Raw genomic sequence first — 10,486 nt, forward strand, 5'->3', positions numbered from 1 at the left:
GGCCCTGGCTCCGAGGTGAGGCAGTGCCAATCTGTGTGGCGGCTTCCTGTTCCTGTGATTGATCCTTACTTTCTGCCTCCAAGGGAGGCTTCACAGGATGGGAACAGTCCCCTCTTAGTAGGATCTGTGGAAAGGTCACATCAGAACGTCATACGGCAGCCCATCAGCATGTGCAATTTCTGTCTATTAAAAAAAAAAAAAAAAGCTAAATCCTAGCCAGCTGTGGTGGTGCACATCTGTAATCCTAGTGATCAGGAGGCTGAGGCAGGAGGATCACAAGTTTGAGGCCAGCCTTAGCAATTTAGCAAGGCTCTAAACAACTTAGTGAGACCCTGTCTCAAAACTAAAAAAAAAAAAAAAAAAAAAATCTGTATATATAGAGATCTATTTTGTAAGGGCTTGAGAATGTAGCTCAGTGGTAAAGTGCTCCTGGGTTCAATTTCCAGTACCAAAAAGGAAAATAAAATCCTGTGAATCAATAACAAAAGAACAAAGAGCACAATAGAAACCAAGTGTCCTGTCGGAGAGAATATCAAAATGAACAGTAAACATAGGAAAGATGCCCCATGTCACTGGTAATCAGAGAAATGCAAATTAACACAAGATGCCACTCGACACCCACAGAGTGTCAAAAATCACCCTCCACAGGGCAGGCGAACAGATGGACACCACGGTAGAGACCCACGCCTGGTAAAGTGGAAGGCGGGTTCACCTTAAGACCCAGCAATTTCACTTCCAGAGAAAATCTGGAAGCCATCCAGATGCCTGTGGATGTGAACCCTGGTACAATCGCACCATGGAACGCCACAGAGCCATTCAAAGGAATCAGCCCGAGCTTCTTGTAAAAACCCAGGTGTGTTTTGAAAATATGAATCCAGGGGTCAGTGTGGGATGGTGGGGGTGGGTGGAATGGGGGGATCTCAAACTCTTATTGTTTCTTGTAGAACACTGTCACCACCCAGGTCACTTCTGACACCAGGTGTGTGCTGGGGTCTCCCACACAGCAAGCCAGCAGCTTGCTCTGCTGTGGATACCAGCTGGGTGTCATCGACCCCAACTAGGTTCCCAACACTCCCAGGTCCCACTGCAGGAGCCTGTCGCCAGCCCCTGCCGAGCTTGCAACCAACCTGCTAAAGATGTGGGTTCCCAGAGGTGCTCACCGTGCAATCCCAGCCACTCCCAAGGCTGAGGCAGGAGGATCACGAGTTCAAGGCCAGCCTGGGCAACGTAACAAGACCCTGTCTCAAAATAAAAAAAATGTAAAGGGCTGAGGGAGTGACTCAGTGGTTGAGAACCCCTGGGTTCCATCCCCAATACTTAAAAAAAAAAAAAAAGAGTGTTCCCACAACCTTCCCTTGAGTCTGATTAATTTGCTCAAGAAGTTCACAGAACTCAGGGAGACACTAACCTCTGTTGACTAATTTATTATAAAGGATATTACAAAGGATTTACAGGGTGAGGTGTGGAGACAGGGACACAGACCTCCCTTCCCCTTTCCAAGTGCTCTACCCTCCAGAAATCCCCACTTGTTGGCCATCCCAAAGTCGCTGAATCCTGTCTTTGGGGGTTTTTATGGACACTTCCTTGTATAGGCCTGACTGAAACATGGATGCCCTTATCGAGGTGCAACTGGACACAGAGGGTATGTCCTCCCGCTAATAGGCCAGGCGGGAGACCCAGCAAGGCTTGTCTGTTCAGATTCTTCTTGGCCTCTGTGCAGACATCCTTCCCCCCAGGTGTGGGGCAGGAGCCCTCTGGAATGAGGGTCCTTACGATTTCTTATCAGATGAACCTCCTTTTGGCCAATTCCAAGGAAGCCTGAAGAAGACTGGAATTTCTATGACCTGCCTTGGGGAGGGTATTATCAGCCAGAAAGCATGGACAAAAACCAAGACAGACAGACAGACAGTCATCATAACATCACAGATATCAACTGCAAGACCACTTACGCAAAAAATTTTAAATGCACCACCCGGTTCTCTGCCTTGTGAATGGATGTGTATCTAAGTTAATATAAAACGTGAGGTGGAGGGTGTAGCTCAGGGTAGAGCATGTCCTTAGCCTGAGCCAGGCTGTGGGTGCAACCCCAACACCACACATATTCAGGGAGGTAGCTGGGATGCCGACCGAAGGACAGTGTTACACCCTGAAAGAGAGTGAATGGGGGGCCAGCCGGAAAGGGGTACAGGAGGAGCTTCCGCTAAATTTACTACCGGTTAAATCTGAGTGGTAGGCCCATGGTTGTTTCTTATATTATGTTTTTTAATACTTTCCTGTGCATTTGAGATATCTCATAACTTTAAAAAAAAATATATATATATATATATATATATTTATATATATATATATATATATATATATTTTTTTTTTTTTTTTTTTTTTTTAAAGAGGGGGATAAGGCAATTTGATAGACAAGCTGTAAGATGGCAGGCTGCCATCTTGGTTTCCGACTTGGCTCGACTTGGGCAAGCCCAGAGGGTCCTTGAGCTGTATACACACACAGCCCAGACTGCTGTCCAGGACCTGTGATCAGAGTCAGTCACCTCAGTCACTGCAGTGACTCCCTTTGCCTGTTCTTATAATAGGGGCATAAGAAGCCCAAACTGGCCAAGAGGCTCCCTCCTTCCAGAGACGCACTATCATCAGCAGTCCCCCAGATAGCACCTTTTCTTTGCTACGCTCCTAGAACCAGGAAATAAAACTCTTTCAAGAGTGGTCACTGGCTGGACACAGGGGCAAATGGCTATAATTCCAGTGACTTGGGAGGCTGAGGCAGGAGAATCACAAGTTTAAGGTTGGCCTGAGCAACTCAGGGAGACCCTAAGCAACTTAGCAAGACTGTGTCAAAACAAAAAGTAAAAAGGGCTGGGGATGTCGTTTAGTGGTAGAGCATCCCTGGCCACAGGAGAGATGGCGCTCCGCGGAAGCTCTCCTGCAAGACTATCGCGGTCTTCAAAAGGACATCTCCTTGTTCAATCCTCAGTACTGAAAAAAAAGTGGGTCACTGGCTATTGCACCCTAAATTTTGCCCCTTGGTTCCTGGACCCACACGTAACTCTTCTGATCAGTAGACCTAATCCAGGCTTGATGTCACATCCACAAAGCACAATCCAGCCTTGAAGACGAGATGAAAGGAGTTCCCCGCCCCACACGTACCTTTTGAAGGACATCTGAACCCCAGACAACTGGAGAAACATATCGACTTTTTTAAAGGAAGGGTGTCAAGGGATCCGGATGTCTATACAGGGCACTCCTACACAGGTGAGCTTCTGCGTCCTTTCTTCCGATGACTGGTTCTAAGCCATTCTTCTAGAAGTCACCTCCAAAACCTCTCTCCCACCGCAGCCTACAGAGCTGTGTTCCTCCTCCCCAAATCCCAACCCTTCCCAGCGCTTCCTATACAGATCACACCTGTCCTTCCTCCTTAGCAGACCAGAGAAGGGAACCACACACCTGTGTTCTGGCCACAGGAGAGATGGCACTCCACGGAAGCTCTCCTGCCAGACTACCGCAGTCTTCAAAAGAGCATCTCCTTGTCCTGTGAGGCCCGTGCCCCGGGGTGGTGCCCTTCATGATAAGGGTAGGGATTCTCCAGACATCTCCCCAGTGTTCTTTTGCTATTAGGGACCCTGTGGATCGAAGGTGGTGCTGAAGGCTCATCAGAGTAGCCTACAGGTTTTCTGGGTCCATGAGCTGTGGTAGTGACAGAGGCAGGAGAGGCATGTCCTCACCTCCAGATCTCCAGGAAACCCCTACTTCTGGGAGAAGGTCACCCATTGCTGGCTGGTCCCTAGGGAAGGCAGGTGTCCTACTGGATTCTGGATCAATGCTATTTTGAAGGCATTGACTATGGCGGCAGCCTTGGTGAGAGAAGGCATTTGTGGCCTCTGACAAAGGTTCTCTGCCTGGTGAAACTTCAGTCAGGCCCTGAGCCGTTTCCCGGGAGCCCGTGCACATCCTTGTAAACAAGCTTTTGCAAAGAGCCCCACTAGGCACTTGGGCTCGAACGCCCCAATCTGATCACCCTCCACAGCTGGTCAGCTTTCTTGGCCTCCGTCCTCCAGGCGATGTCCCCTCCCCTGGCCTGCCTTCAGCAGGAATCCTGCCAGGTGGGCTTAGCCAAGTCCTCTCACCCTGAAGCCCTCTGAGTCATTCCCCGTCGCTGCCCCCACCCTGCTCTCTGGCTATAAAGTCCCACTTGCCTGGGCTGTACCTGGAGTTGAGTTCAGTCTCCCAGGGCAGGCCCCATTGCAGGTACCCACCAAGGCAGTCCTGAATAAAGTCTTTCTTCCTGTGCTTAACGAGTGTCATGGAATAATTTTTCTTTTCTTTCTTTCTTTTTTTTTTTTTCTTTTGCACCAGGGATTGAATACAGGGGTGCTTAACCACTGAGCCATATCCCCAGCCCTTTTTTTATATATATATATTTATTTAGAGACAGGGTGTCGCCGAGTTGCTTAGGGCCTCGCTAAGTTGCCGAGGCGGCCTCTGAACTAGAGATCCTCCTGCCTCAGTCTCCCTAGCGACTGGGATTACAGGCGTGAGCCACCGTGCCCAGCACTTAATGACTTACTGTCTGTCTCTGTCTCCGTCTCTCTCTCCCCAGTGCTGGGGATGGAACCCGGGCCTCAGTGTGCTAGGCAAGCACTCCACCACTGAGCTACACTGAGGACTTTTTCTTCTAACAACTCTCTCTTGCCCCCATGGCCACTGTGGTCCCAAGTATAGCAGATACTAGGCCAGATAGGGAAGAAGATGGCTGCCAGCCATTTGGGGGCTGTTCATTGGCCCACAAAGTCACTGGAGTCCCTTCAGTAGCCAGACGTCCCTTTGGGCTGGAGCTCGAGAGTCAGGCTGCGGTGTGGCCCCACGAGGGAGCTGGCCTTTGCCAGAGATAAGGCAAGAGCCCAGCGGTGCAGTAACCGCTGATAGGGCCTATCTTAAATCAACTACTCTCTCCTCGGCCTCTGCCTCGGAAAGCTGCTTTGTTTAACTTTGTGCTGTTTGGATGAAGATATGATAAGGTCCCCAAGGTTTAAATAAACTTGGAAGTCAACAGAGTCTAATGCCTCCATCCCCTGGGAGGACACTTAGAGACACAAGCACAGGTGGCCCTGTGAGGCTGGGGACCCCCAGGCCTCTCATCCCCCACTCCCTGGTAGTCCCCTCCCCACTGCCAGCCCCAGCCTCAATCCAAACCAGTTCCCTGGGATTTCTTTCTTCCTTTTTAAAAAATTAATTAATTAATTTGTTCTAATTTGCTATACATGACAGCAGAATGCATTTCGATTCCTAGTACACGCGGAGCATAATTTTTCATGTCTCTGGTTGTACACAAGGTAGAGTCCCACGGTCCGTGTCTTCATACATGTATCTAGGGTAATGACGACAGGTGCCTGGGGTAATGACGTCATCTCACTCCACCATCTCTCCTACCCTCGCTTCCTTTCTGTTTTTCTGTCATTGCCAATAAAGGATCCAGGGCCAAACACCTAACTGGAAAGGCTAAGCCAGGGGTCTCAAACAGAAACAGTCACAGGAACCGAGCAGGGACCTTGGTGTCCTCTGCAGGAAACAGCGCTCCTAACACCCTAATCCCTGCGACAAACCTGCAGACAAGGACATAGATGTTTTGTTCTGATATTTGGCTTTTGACCCCAGTTCCTAACACATCTCCTAAGTCCCTTGGAAGTTCCTGGGCGATGGGGGACTTTTTTTTTTTTGTACTAGGGATTGAACCCAGGGGAGCTTAACCACTGAGCCACATCCCCGGCCCTTTTAAATATTGTAGTTAAGGACAGCATCTCGCTGAGTGGCTTAGAGCCTCCCTAAATTGCTGAGGCTGGCTTTGAACTCGAGACCTCCTGCCTCAGCCTCTGGGATACAGGCGTGCACCACCGCGCCCAGCTGAGAATCTTTCATTTTAATGAGGAGATTCTTAGTGGGTTCCTGGGTAGCGTCAGGATAGGGACCCTTTCCCTGCACTCCTCAAGATCAGAGGATTGGAACTTTCAGTCCTACCCTCTCAACCTCCCAGATAAAGAGAGGCTGAAGGCAGAGTTGATGGCCCTTGGCTAATGATGCGATTAAGTAGGCCCATGTCATGAAGCCACCATAAACTCCAAAGCACAGGGATCAGGGGGCTTCTGGGTTGCTGCACACCTGGGAGTTTCTGGAAGAGGTGCACCCAGGGAAGGGGTGGGACCTACACACCCCTCCCCACCCACCTGGCCCTGTGCACCTCCTCCAGTGGATGCTCACCGCCATCCTTTCTAATAAATAAGTAAATGTGAGGGACACATGTCCCCGGATCCTCTGAGCCTCTTCAGCAAATTAATCCAACCAGAACTGAGTCCACCGGTGTCTGCGGAAATGACTGTTGGTGGGACCAAATCCCTGCACCTCTGGTGACCACAAGTGTGGTGTCGGGCGGCAGGTGTGAGCACAGAGTAAGGAAGCCGTTTGGTGTCCCCACATCAAGCAGCGGGGACTTCCAAATGTGAGAAACAGAAACGGACATGCGTTTCCCTCTTCCCTCTGCCAAATAAAAGAAAATCCCTGGACATCACAGATAAAACAGGCACGAGGGCTGGGGATGTGGCTCAAGCGGTAGCGCGCTCGCCTGGCATGCGTGCGGCCCGGGTTCGATCCTCAGCACCATATACCAACAAAGATGTTGTGTCCACCGAGAACTAAAAAATAAATATTAAAAATTTCTCTCTCTCTCTCTCTCTCTCTCTCCTCTCTCACTCTCTCTTTAAAAAAAAAAACAGGCACGAGCAGACAAGGAGGGACAAGCAGGCCAGCCAGGGACCTCTGGACCCGAAGACACGTGTCACCTGCAGCCCAGCAGCACGTGACGCACACCACCGGGCGGGGCTGGGGGTGCAGACACGGGCCAGGTGCCATGAGAGGCATCCAGCTCGCTGCTGGACCTGCAGGAGCCTCATTGTCCTGGACACCCTGCAGGCTGCCTGGACTTCCAACACCTTGTGACCAGAACAGAGCCCCCCAGTACCTCCAGCAAGGTAGCATCACACCCCGGGCTCCCTGCAGTGTCCACAAAGCCCACATGGGGAGCCTGGGCAGGCAGTGATGAGGCACCAACCCTATTTCCCACTGGGTCCCTGTCAGAGGAGGCCACCCCGAGAGCTGGACTTCCCACCCAGGCCAACAGGAATCAGAAGTTCCTCCCCCCACTGCCCCAGATACCACTCAAGACTGAACGGGGACCCTGGACTTCTACCTGACAGTGACAGGAACTGCCTTGCCCTTCTCCTGCCAGAATGATGTCACCATCAAATCGCTAAGACAAAGGTTGCCAGAAGATCCAGAGTCTCCCAGCACAAAATGAAAGATTCAATTGAAAATCACTCCTGAATGAGGAGGGTCTCACACTGAATGAAAAAAAAAAAAAAAAGACAATTGTAGATCCAACACCAACATGACAGATGTTAGAATCCCTGACAAGGGACACAGTGGCACACTCCTGTGATCCTGGGCTACTCCGGAGGCTGAGGCCAGAGGATCAAAAGTTTGAGGCCGGGGGCTGGGATGGTGGCTCCGTGGTAGAGCACTTGCCTGGCATGTGCAAGGCACTGGGTTCGGTTCTCAGCACCGCATATAAATAAATAAAATAAAGGTCCTTTGACAACTAAAAAATATTAAAAAAAAAACTCTCAGGCCAGCCTCAGCAACTTGAAGACATCCCATTTGCAACTTAGCGAGACCCTGTCTCAAAACTTAAAAAAAAAAAAATTAAAATGGGGGCTAGAGATGTGACTCAGTGGTAAAGCATCCCTGGGTTCAATCCCCAGTACCAAAAAAAAAAAAAACAGACAAAGATCATTTAACCACCCATGATAAAGTGATTCAATGGGCAATTATGAACAAATCTGAAAAATGGAAAAAAAAAAAAAAACAGAATGCCTCAGCAAAGAAAATTCAGTAAAGAAATAGGAGACATAAAGAAGAACCAAATGGAAATTTATAATTGAAAAATACAATAACTGGGGGCTGGGGTTGTAGCTCAGTGGTGGGGCACTTGCCTAGCATGCAAGAGGTGCTGGGTTCAATTCCCAGCACTGCAAAAATTAAAAAATAATAATAATAACTGAGGGCTGGGGTTGTGGCTCAGCGGTAGAGCGCTCGCCTACCACGTGCGAGGCCCTGAGTTCGAGCCTCAGCACCACATAAAAATAAATAAATAAATGAAATAAAGGTATTGTGCCCAACTACAACTAAAAATAAATATTTTTAAAATGATAATAATAACTGAAATTAAAAGGCTCAATAGATGGTTTGGTAACAGAATGGAGGAGACTAGAGGAGAGAGTCAGTGGGTCAGGGAGAGGGAGACAGAATTAGAGAGTCTCACCAACGAGAAAACAGGCTGAGAAGACACAGGAACAGAGAGGTTAGGAGTACGTGGGACCAGAAAAGAAGATGTCAACTTTCCTTCTTGTTTTTTGTTTTGTTGGTACCGGGGTGCTCAACCACTGAGCCGCATCCCCAGCCCTTTTTATATTTTATTTAGACACAGGGCCTTGCTAAGTTGCTGAGGCTGGCTTTGAACTCGCAAGCCTCCTGCCTCAGACTCCAGAGCCTCTGGGATCACATGCACACGCTACGCGCTTGGCACAAACTTCTGTGTCCCAGAGGGGAGAAGAAAGAGGGCCAGGCTGGTCTAAATGATGGCTGGAAACTCTCCACTTTCCCAACAGACACAACCTACAGGGGCAAGAAGCTAAGAAAATCCCAAAGAAGAAAACCCCAAAGACAATCCCACCGAGATATGCCATAAATAAATTGCTGAAATCAGAAGCCTGAGGGGGAAAACTGTAAAGTAACCACTTTACCTAAAAGGGTGAAAGCAAATTTATCACCAGAAACCACAATGGCCGGAAGAAAGCGATGTGATACTTTGTCAAGTACAGAAAGAAAAAGACCCAGAAAATCCTATATTCAATGAAAATCTCCTTCAGAAGTAAAGAAAGAAAACAAGACATTCTCAGATACAGGAAAATTAAGAGAATTTGTCAAAAGCAGACAACTTCTAAAGGAGAGTCTCTAAATAGAAGGAAATGATAAAAAAAATAGAACATCAGAAAAGAAAATAAATATATAAGTTAGACATGAATAAACAAAAGAATTCTGAAGGAACAGAGTTGGAGGACTGGTGCTTCCTGATTTCAAAACCTACAGCAAAGCCTTGGGACATTGTTTGGTTGTTTCTTGAAATGCTAAATAAGCAATTACTATATAAAACAGTGTGGTAATGACATCAATACGGAGGGACGTACAGAGCAACGCAACAGCATAGGAGACTCACGTAGGAAAGGAACAGACATAGCACCCAAACATTTTCAATAAGAGCCCAAGACCATTCAACGCAGAAAGGATGCTCTTTACCCAGGCACGGTGGTGTACGCCTGTAATCCCAACCGTTCAGGAGGAGAATCTGGAGTTCACAGCCAGCCTCAGCAATTCAGCGAGGCCCTAAGCAACTCAGCAAGCCCTGTCTCTAAAAATAAAACATAAATAAAAGGGCTGGGGATGTGGCTCAGTGGTTAAGCACCCCAGGTTGAATCCATGGTATCAAAAAAGAAGGAAAGGACAATCTTTTCAACAAGCAGTAATGGGAAAATTATAGTTGTAGATGCACAGAATGCCTTTATTTTATTGCTTATTTTTATGTGGTGCTGAGGATTGAACCTAGTGTCTCATGCATGCTAGGCAAGCACTGTGCCACTGAGCTACAACCCCAGCCCCAGTAATGGGAAAATTATACATCCACATGCAAGAAAATGAAATTGGACCCTTACCTAGTACCATGCATAAAAAATTAACTCAAAATGGATCAAAGACCTAAAAATACTAGTTATGGTGGTGCACACCTGCAATCTCAGGTACTCAGGTGGGAGGCTGAGGCAGGAGGATAACAAGTTTGAGGCCAGCCTCAGAAGCTTAGTGAGGCCCTAAACAACTTAGTGAGTCCCTGTCTCAAAACAAAAAAATAAAAAGGGCTGGGGATGTGGCTCAGGCAGTTCAGTGAAGAAAATACACAGATGGCAAATAAGCACATGCAAAGATATGTCACATCTTTAGCCACGGAGAAAATTCAAATTAAACAGCAATGAGATACCACTTCACAGCTATCGGGATGACTGAAGCGAAAAATGGCGTCAATACCAAATGCTGCTAGTGAGAATGTGGAGGAACCAGATGCTCCATACCGGTGACAAGACCAAGTGGTCCAGGCCCTGGGACATAGTTTGGTGGTTTCTTGAAATACTAAATATGCAGTTACTATACAATCCAGAAATTGCACTCGGCACTGATCCCATTAAAAGTAAGATTTGTCGTCACCCCAAATCCTGTCCATGGATGTTTATTGCTATTTTTATTGATCAAAGCCTCAACCTGGAGATTGACAGATATCCCTAGACCAAAATATGTACACCCACACCACAGAATACTACTCGGC

General features: G+C 48.0%; 1 non-coding gene across 1 annotated transcript; it reads left to right on the top strand.

The window, feature by feature from the left end:
• Positions 1-8,121: 8,121 nt before the first annotated feature.
• Trnag-acc (transfer RNA glycine (anticodon ACC)) lies at positions 8,122-8,194 on the top strand. Its single transcript has one exon. It is a non-coding gene; the product is annotated as a tRNA-Gly (tRNA).
• Positions 8,195-10,486: the final 2,292 nt, after the last annotated feature.

The sequence above is a fragment of the Urocitellus parryii genome, chromosome 9 (genome assembly GCF_045843805.1).
Source record: "Urocitellus parryii isolate mUroPar1 chromosome 9, mUroPar1.hap1, whole genome shotgun sequence".
NCBI lineage: Eukaryota > Metazoa > Chordata > Mammalia > Rodentia > Sciuridae > Urocitellus > Urocitellus parryii.